Source organism: Prosopis cineraria, unplaced genomic scaffold (assembly GCF_029017545.1).
Source record: "Prosopis cineraria cultivar Desert tree isolate PC_DT_omini unplaced genomic scaffold, ASM2901754v1 PC2, whole genome shotgun sequence".
Classification (NCBI taxonomy): Eukaryota; Viridiplantae; Streptophyta; class Magnoliopsida; order Fabales; family Fabaceae; genus Prosopis; species Prosopis cineraria.
Window position 1 is genome coordinate 11,360,879 of NW_026555333.1, and position 9,241 is coordinate 11,370,119.

At 32.3% G+C, this 9,241-nt stretch overlaps 1 pseudogene; it reads right to left on the reverse strand.

The window, feature by feature from the left end:
- Positions 1–2,345: 2,345 nt before the first annotated feature.
- On the reverse strand, positions 2,346–8,244 carry LOC129304167 (protein DEFECTIVE IN MERISTEM SILENCING 3-like; annotated as a pseudogene).
- Between the last annotated feature and the right edge of the window lie 997 nt (positions 8,245–9,241).

Below are 9,241 nucleotides of genomic sequence, written 5' to 3' on the forward strand. Positions count from 1 at the left end.
TGAGTACCTATGATATTACTTTAATAAGTGCAATAATGATCAATCCATCAAACTCAATACCACATGGCTTTTTTTCATCATCACGTATCTTGCCTCTTTCCTTTCTCTTGCTTCACTTATTTTTCTTAGCTGCAAAACCTAAGATTTAACATAGTAAGATAGGTTGTACAAAATTAAAAATTGAGACTGAATACATCTAGCTTAAGAACAATATCACAACTTTAAGCAATTGCATTCATGATAGGTTTAAAATTTTCAAATAATTTTTACCACTGCTACAAAGAAACAAGCGATTTAATTTGATATTCAATCAAAATGACATCTTCTCATATAATATTCATACAATGATCGATTAATCTCCAGAGAATTTCATCTAGAAATATTTTTTGTATATATCAATGAAAAAAATGGTCAACTTTTGCTTAGATGTCAACTAAACAGTCAACATTTAAAGGATTAAATGGATTAATTACTTTTGTACTAACTCTAATAATATTATGGGTATTTTTGCTCCTAGTTTATGACTTTGTGAGTATTTTTGTTTCTAGACGATGACTTCGTGAATATTTTTGCTTCTTTATTAGTCTATGTTAGCAAAGACTGACATGTGGTACGCACAATTAGCATTTAACGGTCAAGTTACTTTTACACTTATTCATATAAAATTATGAGTATTTTTATTTTTTTACTCATTTTAGGATACTGAATGCCCATGACCGATCACTTTGTGAGTATTTTACTTTTTTATCCTTTTTTTAAACAAGTAATCAAACATGCTCTCAATTTTCAATCCTTCCAAAATAAAACCTGACCCAGATTTTACTTTCCAAGTTGAGTCTTTTTTTTTTTCCCCCCCGGAGATTACTGGGCAAGCTGGAAGATTGATTTATCGTACGGCTTAGCACCAAACATCAAACCAATTCACCACAACCTGTTCGAATGCTGATGGCCATTTGCATCACCAAGATTTGTCTCGGAATTTTTTTTCCCAAGCCAGAAACTGATCGGGGACCAAATAATCAAAAAAGAAAACTAAAGCCAATTTTTATGTTCCGAGTTTTCTACTAGGAAAATGACAATAAACCTCTCAAATTATATAAATAACAACTTAATTTTTCAAAATATCATAATTTTATTAAAATTTTTAAAAATTTATTTTCCAATAAATTTCAAAGTAAAAAAAAACCATTTACTCTTATTAAGAATAATAAGCTCAAATCACAACTTTACTTAAGGAATAAACTTTTGTGGATTACAAAAATTAAACAAGAAGTCATGATTTATCAAGTATAATTTTTGTCTCAAAATAGTAAGCTCCAATCAACTTTTATTTAAAAAATAACAAATTTTATTTTACAAATCGTAAGAGTTAAATAAAAAATAATAATTTGTTAAATATAATTTCTGTTATTGAAAAATAAGTTTTTAAAATAACAAGCTCAAATTACTACTTTTATTTAAAGAATAATAACTTTATATAAAGAATTGCAAGAATTGAATAAGAAATCACAACGCATCGATAAAGGTATAATGATCTTTTTAATTTAAAATTTATTAATATAAAAATCTTTAAAGATTTTGATAGAATGATGACATTGTAAAAGGTTAAATTATTATTTATTGTCATTTTCCCTCTCCACTGTCAAATGCTCTCATAAAAGCCATAATCAATGGTATAATTTTTTGGATTAGCGTTAATGTTTTCTTTTCTATTTTTTTAAAACCAAATATGAGATTTTACATTCTTATTGAATTATATCTTTATAATTTCCTTTAATTTTGAATTAGATCTTTATAATTCATTTTATTTTAATTGATTCCTTATAATTTAACTCATTAAATTTATTAATATCTGAAAATTAAAATCCTGGAATTTTCTTCCAAAAATACAAAATTAAAAAATTTTACATTTTTATTAAAAAAATACAACTTTAGAATTAATTATATTTTTTTATAATTTAAAATTTATATAATTAGAGGGTCTTCTAAATAACTTTTACAAATATAGAATTTTTTTCAAAAAATTTAATAAAAGTGTAGACAGTGTATTAAATAAATTTTCGTCTTTCAATTTTTTATAAACTTCAAAAATATTTTTATTTTGGAAGTCTTAATAATTCATTATTAATTTTAACCCTTAAGGATTAACATATCTAATGAATCAAATCATAAGGGTTCAATTAAAATAAAATAAATTATAAAAATTTAATTTAAAACTGAGGAAAGTTATAAGGACTTGCAAATTAATTTTCCGTAATTATATACACAACTGTAGTTTAACACTTTAACCTTAATGTAACCAAGAAAGGGTTTTCCATCAAAAGCAAACGTTAAAACATATAAGATTATTTCATAACAAGCAAACAGAAAAAAGCTTGATTAAAGAGATTTACAATATTCACAGCCTCCTCAGTTCAGAAGAGGAGGGAAGGCTAAATGATATAAACATAAAGATAAAGAAATGTTTCTACTAGCCGGCAGGTATTGCTGCTTACCCACAGCTGAACCAGAGGCCAATGAGTTAACCTAGTTCTGTTTCTTCAAGCAGAACCCTTTAATTTATCTAAGGCCTGACTGACACAAAGGATGCAACCTTTACCATCAAACATTTATCTTCCCAATTTAAAATTTAAGACTGTCTTTCTTCCAGAGCTAGATGACAGCATGGGACCGACCTATAAGCTAAATAACTAAACCAAGCTGCTACAGGCTCCCCTTCTTCGTTGCCTGATGGCAGGCCTAATTTCATCATTTAGGCATCAATCTGTCAGGAGCACTCTGAACCTGATAGCCAATTAGATTATAAATTAATTAGAAAAGTCAAACTGCCTCGTATAATTGCATAATAGATTTTAAAGTCTAATAGAAAATTTCCATCTTTTAACAGGCTTCAGTGAATCAACTATTATGGCAGCAAGAAGATGATCTACTGTAAACATGAGGTGCTTTAGACTTGCTAGCTACTATTCAGTTTCCACATGATATTGGGTTTGTTCATTGAAGCGACAGAAATGCATTCGTTTATTGATTATTCAGTTTCCATAAAAGAATCTGATCAGACGAATATTTTCATAAACAGCCAGCCAACCATTGATTTTAAGACTTAGTTTAAGACATGAGGTGATTACCTGAGTTGCATATGATGAACTTTCTGCCAAAAACTTGAGAAATTCATTCTTCTTTTTATTGAAATTGATCTTTGCAATGTCCAACAAAGTTTGTTCCCTTCTTATATCCTCAAGAATCATTTCCTTCCTCCTTTTCCTATTATTCAGTTGGCTCTCAGTTTCATTGTAGCTATCAGGTACAAATTTTCCTGGTCTAGGGAATCTCACATCCACATTTTCCCTGATAAAAAATAACCCGAAACCAATATATATAATTAAAAGAAGGAAAAGACCCAAAAGGAAATTAAACTATGACAGCTAAGAACAGGTAACTAGTTTCCATATATCAACAAAACCCTTGTCGATTCGCATATCCAATGATTTCATTCTTCCAGAAACAAAATAAACCTAGCATACCAATGCCCCTAAAACCAAGCCTATTCTCAAAAAACAAAAGAAATTTATAAACGGGTTTTAGGAACAGAAAAGGTCAACCAATAAAGACAGGAAATAGAATTAAAGTAAGAACCTATGAGACCTCAAATTATCAAGTTCCAATGATTATCATTGAAGTGCTATCTTGCATGACAACAGCACAAGAAAAGAAAAGTAATATTCATTACTCCAGGAGAGAGTATTTAACGTTCAAGGATTGTGTACAACACACACACACACACACACACACACACAATAAAAAAAGAAGATGACGGCAACGCACCTTACCTCACTAAATGGTGCTGGCTATACAATAAAAAAAGAAAAAGAAGAAGAAATTATAAAATTTTAAAAATTAAAAGAAGGGGGGAAATTCCTGTCAATCAACCTTGGATGATAGATATTCAAATTTTCACCGCCTTGCCTAGGTGCTTGGCTCAGATTTTTCAAGGTGCTAAAACTACAGACGTTAAGTGAAAACACAATTTGCTTCTCTTTATTTCTATCATTTGTGCAAGATACCTTCTCTCCCTATATGAACTCGTCTTTCCCTCTATAATGGCATTCAATTTTCAGAAAATGGAAACGAACAACCTGGCTAAGACAACTATCCCTATTCCTAGGATAGCAAATTATTATGTTTCAACCTGTCTCAAAATTTTAAGACGATAATACTAGGGAAGGAAACATAATGTATAACTATATCGATTTGACAGGAATCCTCTTACCCATTGCCCAAGAAGAATACGCCGCTACTTCTAATGATTCCTCCATCTAAAGAAAGAGCTCCATCACTTATGCAAGGAAGTGCTTGCATCATTTCTGCTCTTGTCTTGTATATTTGGAGACGGGAAAAGAGATTATAAAACAAAGTCTCTCTGAGGCCATATCCACTGGGAGTAACACAAAATAAATTCGAGCCATCTATGTTAATCATGTTCACAGCAAAGCCAAGAAATCCCTCTGGACACTCCCCATTGGGTAATCTTGGGCTTAAAATGTCCAACTTCCTCTGTGGATCATCAAGCACAAATTTACCAGCATAAGGCCTACAGAAAGGATAGGGGAAACAAAATCAAAACAAACAGCATTTGCAAAATTAATATATCCTACATTTCCAACAATAATGAAAGGCTGATGCAATCAGACCTCAGAGATTCAAGACATATAACTAAAAATCGACCAGCCAAGGACCTTCCAAGAGAGGCACCTAGCCCATGAACACCAAAACTCTTGCTTATGTTGCCTTCATCATCATACATTTCAAGAGCCCTGACACATTCATAAGTCTTACAAACAATAGCCAGCATAGTTTCAACTCCTAGATACTCAGATAGAAGCCTGCATTTCAAATAAGTACAGTTAAACGCATAAATGCATACTTAAAATTTTATGCATGCTCATTGGTATTAGAATTAGCAATACAGCAAAATATCCTATATTTCATAGCAGTTGAATATGAAACCAATGAGCCCAAAGGAAGGAGAAGCGATTTTCTTATAAAAAAGAAATTACCTCAGAATGCAAACAAAACATACCTGCTAAGATTATCATCATCAACTTTGCCCAGTGTAGCAACAACACCCACAACATCCTTCATTGGCATAAGATGAGAAGCCTGAGTTCCTTGATAACTCTTGAGCTGGCAGAACATACCAGCAGCAGATTCTTTGTGCTGCAGTATTTGTTCAATAATCTCATTCTCATTTCCCGGGGAGCATCTGTCCCCATCACCAATCTTGGGTGTGCTTACAGGACATAGATTCCCAATAATAACTACGAATAGGAATAAAAATCCAAATGAAACTTGCTCCTCATTAACACAAAATTAATATGGAAAAGGGAATGAAGAGCATTGTCAGTGGAAAGAGATGAAGTTTAACACTTTGGAAGGTTATGGCATTAGTATCAACAATGAGCCATGACCATCATCACTAAAACCTTGTTTTCTTTAACTAATTGGTAAAAATAGTTCTACATTTGGGATTCTCTTAGGGTGTGTTTGGTTGGGAGGGAGGGGAGGGGAGTCCAGGACTCCCCTCCCCTCCCCTCACCTCCCCTCCCCTCCCCTCCCCTTTCCTCCTCTTGAACCAAACAGACCCTTAGTGGCAACAACAACACAGCCAATATTTTATCAAGTTATTATTGGAAAATATAAAAACAACTAGCAACGAACAGTTTGAAGCTTACAATGATTAAATTACGCACCTCACAGAACAGGGTCACTTGTATGCCCATGACTAGGAATCCGTTTGCCAGCCAAAGATAGAAAAATGCCTTAAAATGTATGAACAAATTTACCATGCAAATTTCATTAAAAAAAAATTAAAAATACCTTGCAAATCAAGAATGGAATCATCTACTTTGTTTTTTTTCTTCCCTCAGAAAATTTAGGCTGTCCTCATGCTTCTTGATTTTCATCCCCAACATTTGCAGATCACCTTGAAGTTTCTACAGGCACTTGTAATTATGGGATAAGTTTGTGATATGTATACCACTAAATCCATATCAGGAAACGTAATTAAAGGGTATATCTAGGATCAGGATTCCATGAAATTCCATAGCTCAAATTTCTAATCATCCCAGTTATTCACTCCCATAGATTGAATCTATGGCTTTCATCATACAACAGAGGGAAAGTGAAGGACCAGAGGTGATAGAGTCCATATGAAAGAGTGAAATTCAATTGAAATGCTGACGTGGCTTTTATTTAACAGTGGATATTCAACCTACGGCAATATACAGCTGAGATGGTGAGAGTGAGAAATTTACAGCATCAATTTCTGAAGGAATTTCAAAGGATCCAAATCTGTATATATCCAAAAGAATATATGATAAAGTAATTTGATTAACCAACAACCGGTGAAAAACTATCATCCTTTTCTACTGAAAGCAATAAAAAATGATATGACAACATTAGACATCCACAACCTGAGAATGCTGGATGATGGACTCTGCCTGTGAAAAACCTCCATTTTGCACATCATTGTTTACATCTATAGTGGTTTCATTCAAGTCAACTTTCACCAATGCTTTGGAATTTTGGACGGCCAGAAGCTGCATAAGTAGATGTTAATTGCTTGTATAAATTCAGATGATGTTTGCAATGGGGAAAATTATTGTTTGAACTCATAAACAGCCTAACTCCTAAAATCTCAAGCACAAGCTAAACATTTTAATAAAGTGATACCATAAAGGATTGGATAACGTGTGATAGACACCCTTTTCCTTTATTTTATTTAATAGTGCAACGGAAATATTTAGGAACCTGGAAGAAAACTATCCCGATATTGATGGGGTAATGCATGTCAATATATATTTAAAAAAAAAAAAAATTAACTCCCTGGCATCCAAGAAAAGCAGACAATGTTGATTATGACAAACCAAATTGAGCTTCAAAACAATGGTAAAAAGCAAATGAATTTGCCGTCAGCAGTGCACTTTTTCTGGAGCGTGTGGCATGGGTGAGAGAGAAAGAGAGAGATCAATTCAATAGTCAATGAATATAAGTTACCCGTTTGGACAGAGTTTTATGTGATTATATGCTGATGAGGAAAGATAATAATATTTCACTCAAAAAGAAGAAGAAGAAGAAGATAATGTCGTCCAACATGTTGCAACCATTACCTACAATGACCATAATAAAATGGAACCTTAAAATCAACATTTAATTTCTGTCACGGTATAGGTTTGGGGTTCCACTGTTCAAACCAATAACTGAAACTGTTCAAGTCCCGCAATTCAAACCACCGACTGATACCAGATTCATTGGCATTACTGACAACAATCATGCCGCAGCCACCCAATGAATATCGAATGCAAAACTTCCCATGCAACAGGTAGTTTTGGAGAAACAGTACAAGCGTTGGGCGATTCACCATTTTCCTTGGATTCAGTTTACCAAGGAAAAGGTTTCCGTAACTCACATTTATCTGATGAAATATCCCCAAATCGTAATGATGACAAAACCAGGATTATTCAATGTGCAATTAAAACTTCTATCATAAAACTTTCTCAATAGCATCTCCCAGACCATTCCAGTGTATGTTGATACGGTAGTTGTCAGTTAAACAAACTTTATTTTCTACTTTTTGTTATGGCACAATCAAGAATAGCCCCAAAATTGAGGAGTAAGAAAATAGAAAAACCGCCATTGCTGAACAAAATTGTTTCTTTGATGATTTTCCGAGCATTCCAAATGATAAAAATGGTCCAAAAAAACATGACTTCTCTTTGCGGGACCCCATCAAGTCAGTTTAAAAAAAAAAAAAAAACAGAGAAAACTACACGAATCACTCGATACAGGATACGATTGGCATCTGAATCTGGTGCACCGATTGACCCGTTCACGGATTGATAATCTCTGAAGATTAAAAACAGACATGCATTGCAAGCCCTAAGTTTCGCCTGGTTTGGGAGAAATTCGGGGGAAAGAAAGAGGAAGAGAAGTGAACAGTAATAATTGGACACCAAGATGAAATTCGAAGCTGAAGTAGAGTGGTGGTAGCTAAATAACAGATGGAGATGAAATTGGAAAATGACGAAGAGAGATGGAGAAATGCACCTTGTGGGAGGGCTGATACATGACTGAAGACTGGAATATGCGGACTGGGTCTGGGTGTGCTCGTTCTTTGCGGTATGCAGCTCTAAACTTCCAAGTACGAAGAGATGGGTTTCTCTCCGTTACTTCGGTTTCTCTCCTTTATTTTCTTTCTCTTTTTTTTTTTTTACTGTAAATCTAAACTGTTTGAATTAATTGTTTTAAAAAAAGTTATTAAATTTAAGTTATCAAATGTAATTTAACAATTCAAATTTACAGTGAACTCTCCTTTGTTCTCTCCATCGGTCAGCGATCGTCCCTCGCGCCTATAAACGCAAAGCGTCTCTCGCCTTCTCAGCACGCCCTTATAACGTACTGTCAACCCTAAGGGGAGCCGCGAAAAAAACTGTTAAATTAAATGCTGTCATAAATTCATAATTCAACGAATAAATATTTGATTTAGTATATAATACTCACCCCGTCATTTTATATAAGAATCTTACAAAATTTAGGGAGATATTAATAATGTGTGATTTTCACAAATATTTTTGATAAATTCAACTCCCTACTATCTCTCATTAATCAAAATGAAGATTGATAGGGTGTTCCTATAAAAAAAAAGTTATTTTTTTTTTTTTTTTGGCCAACAGAGGATTGCCTTTTTTAAATGCATTTGGAAATGTTACAATTATTATTTACAAAATAAAATTTTCAAGTAATTTTAACTGCATCCATTAATTTACGTGATTCAGTTAAAAAGTTCTTATAAAAAAGTATATTTTATTTATTTAAAAATGTAAGACATTTTTTGAGGAGTTAAATGTTAAAAAATAAAGGTATTTTTAATCTTTTGAGATTTAATCATTACCCTTTTTTAAAAGTACTCCTATTGATAATGATTTTATATTTATTGTAGAGTATTTAATAGAGGTAAATATGAAAAGAATAGGATTAGTTGAAAGTATGTAATTACTTTATTGGAGATAAAATTCGATTAAATACCTTACATTTTTAAATGGAGGGAGTATTATATTATTTATGAATAAGTAAAACATGGTTATGTTATTAAAAAATTAATGACTCATAAATATTTACATTATTATTTATTAATATCGATTTTTTGGTGAGATATAAAATTATTATACTTATAAAACATTTT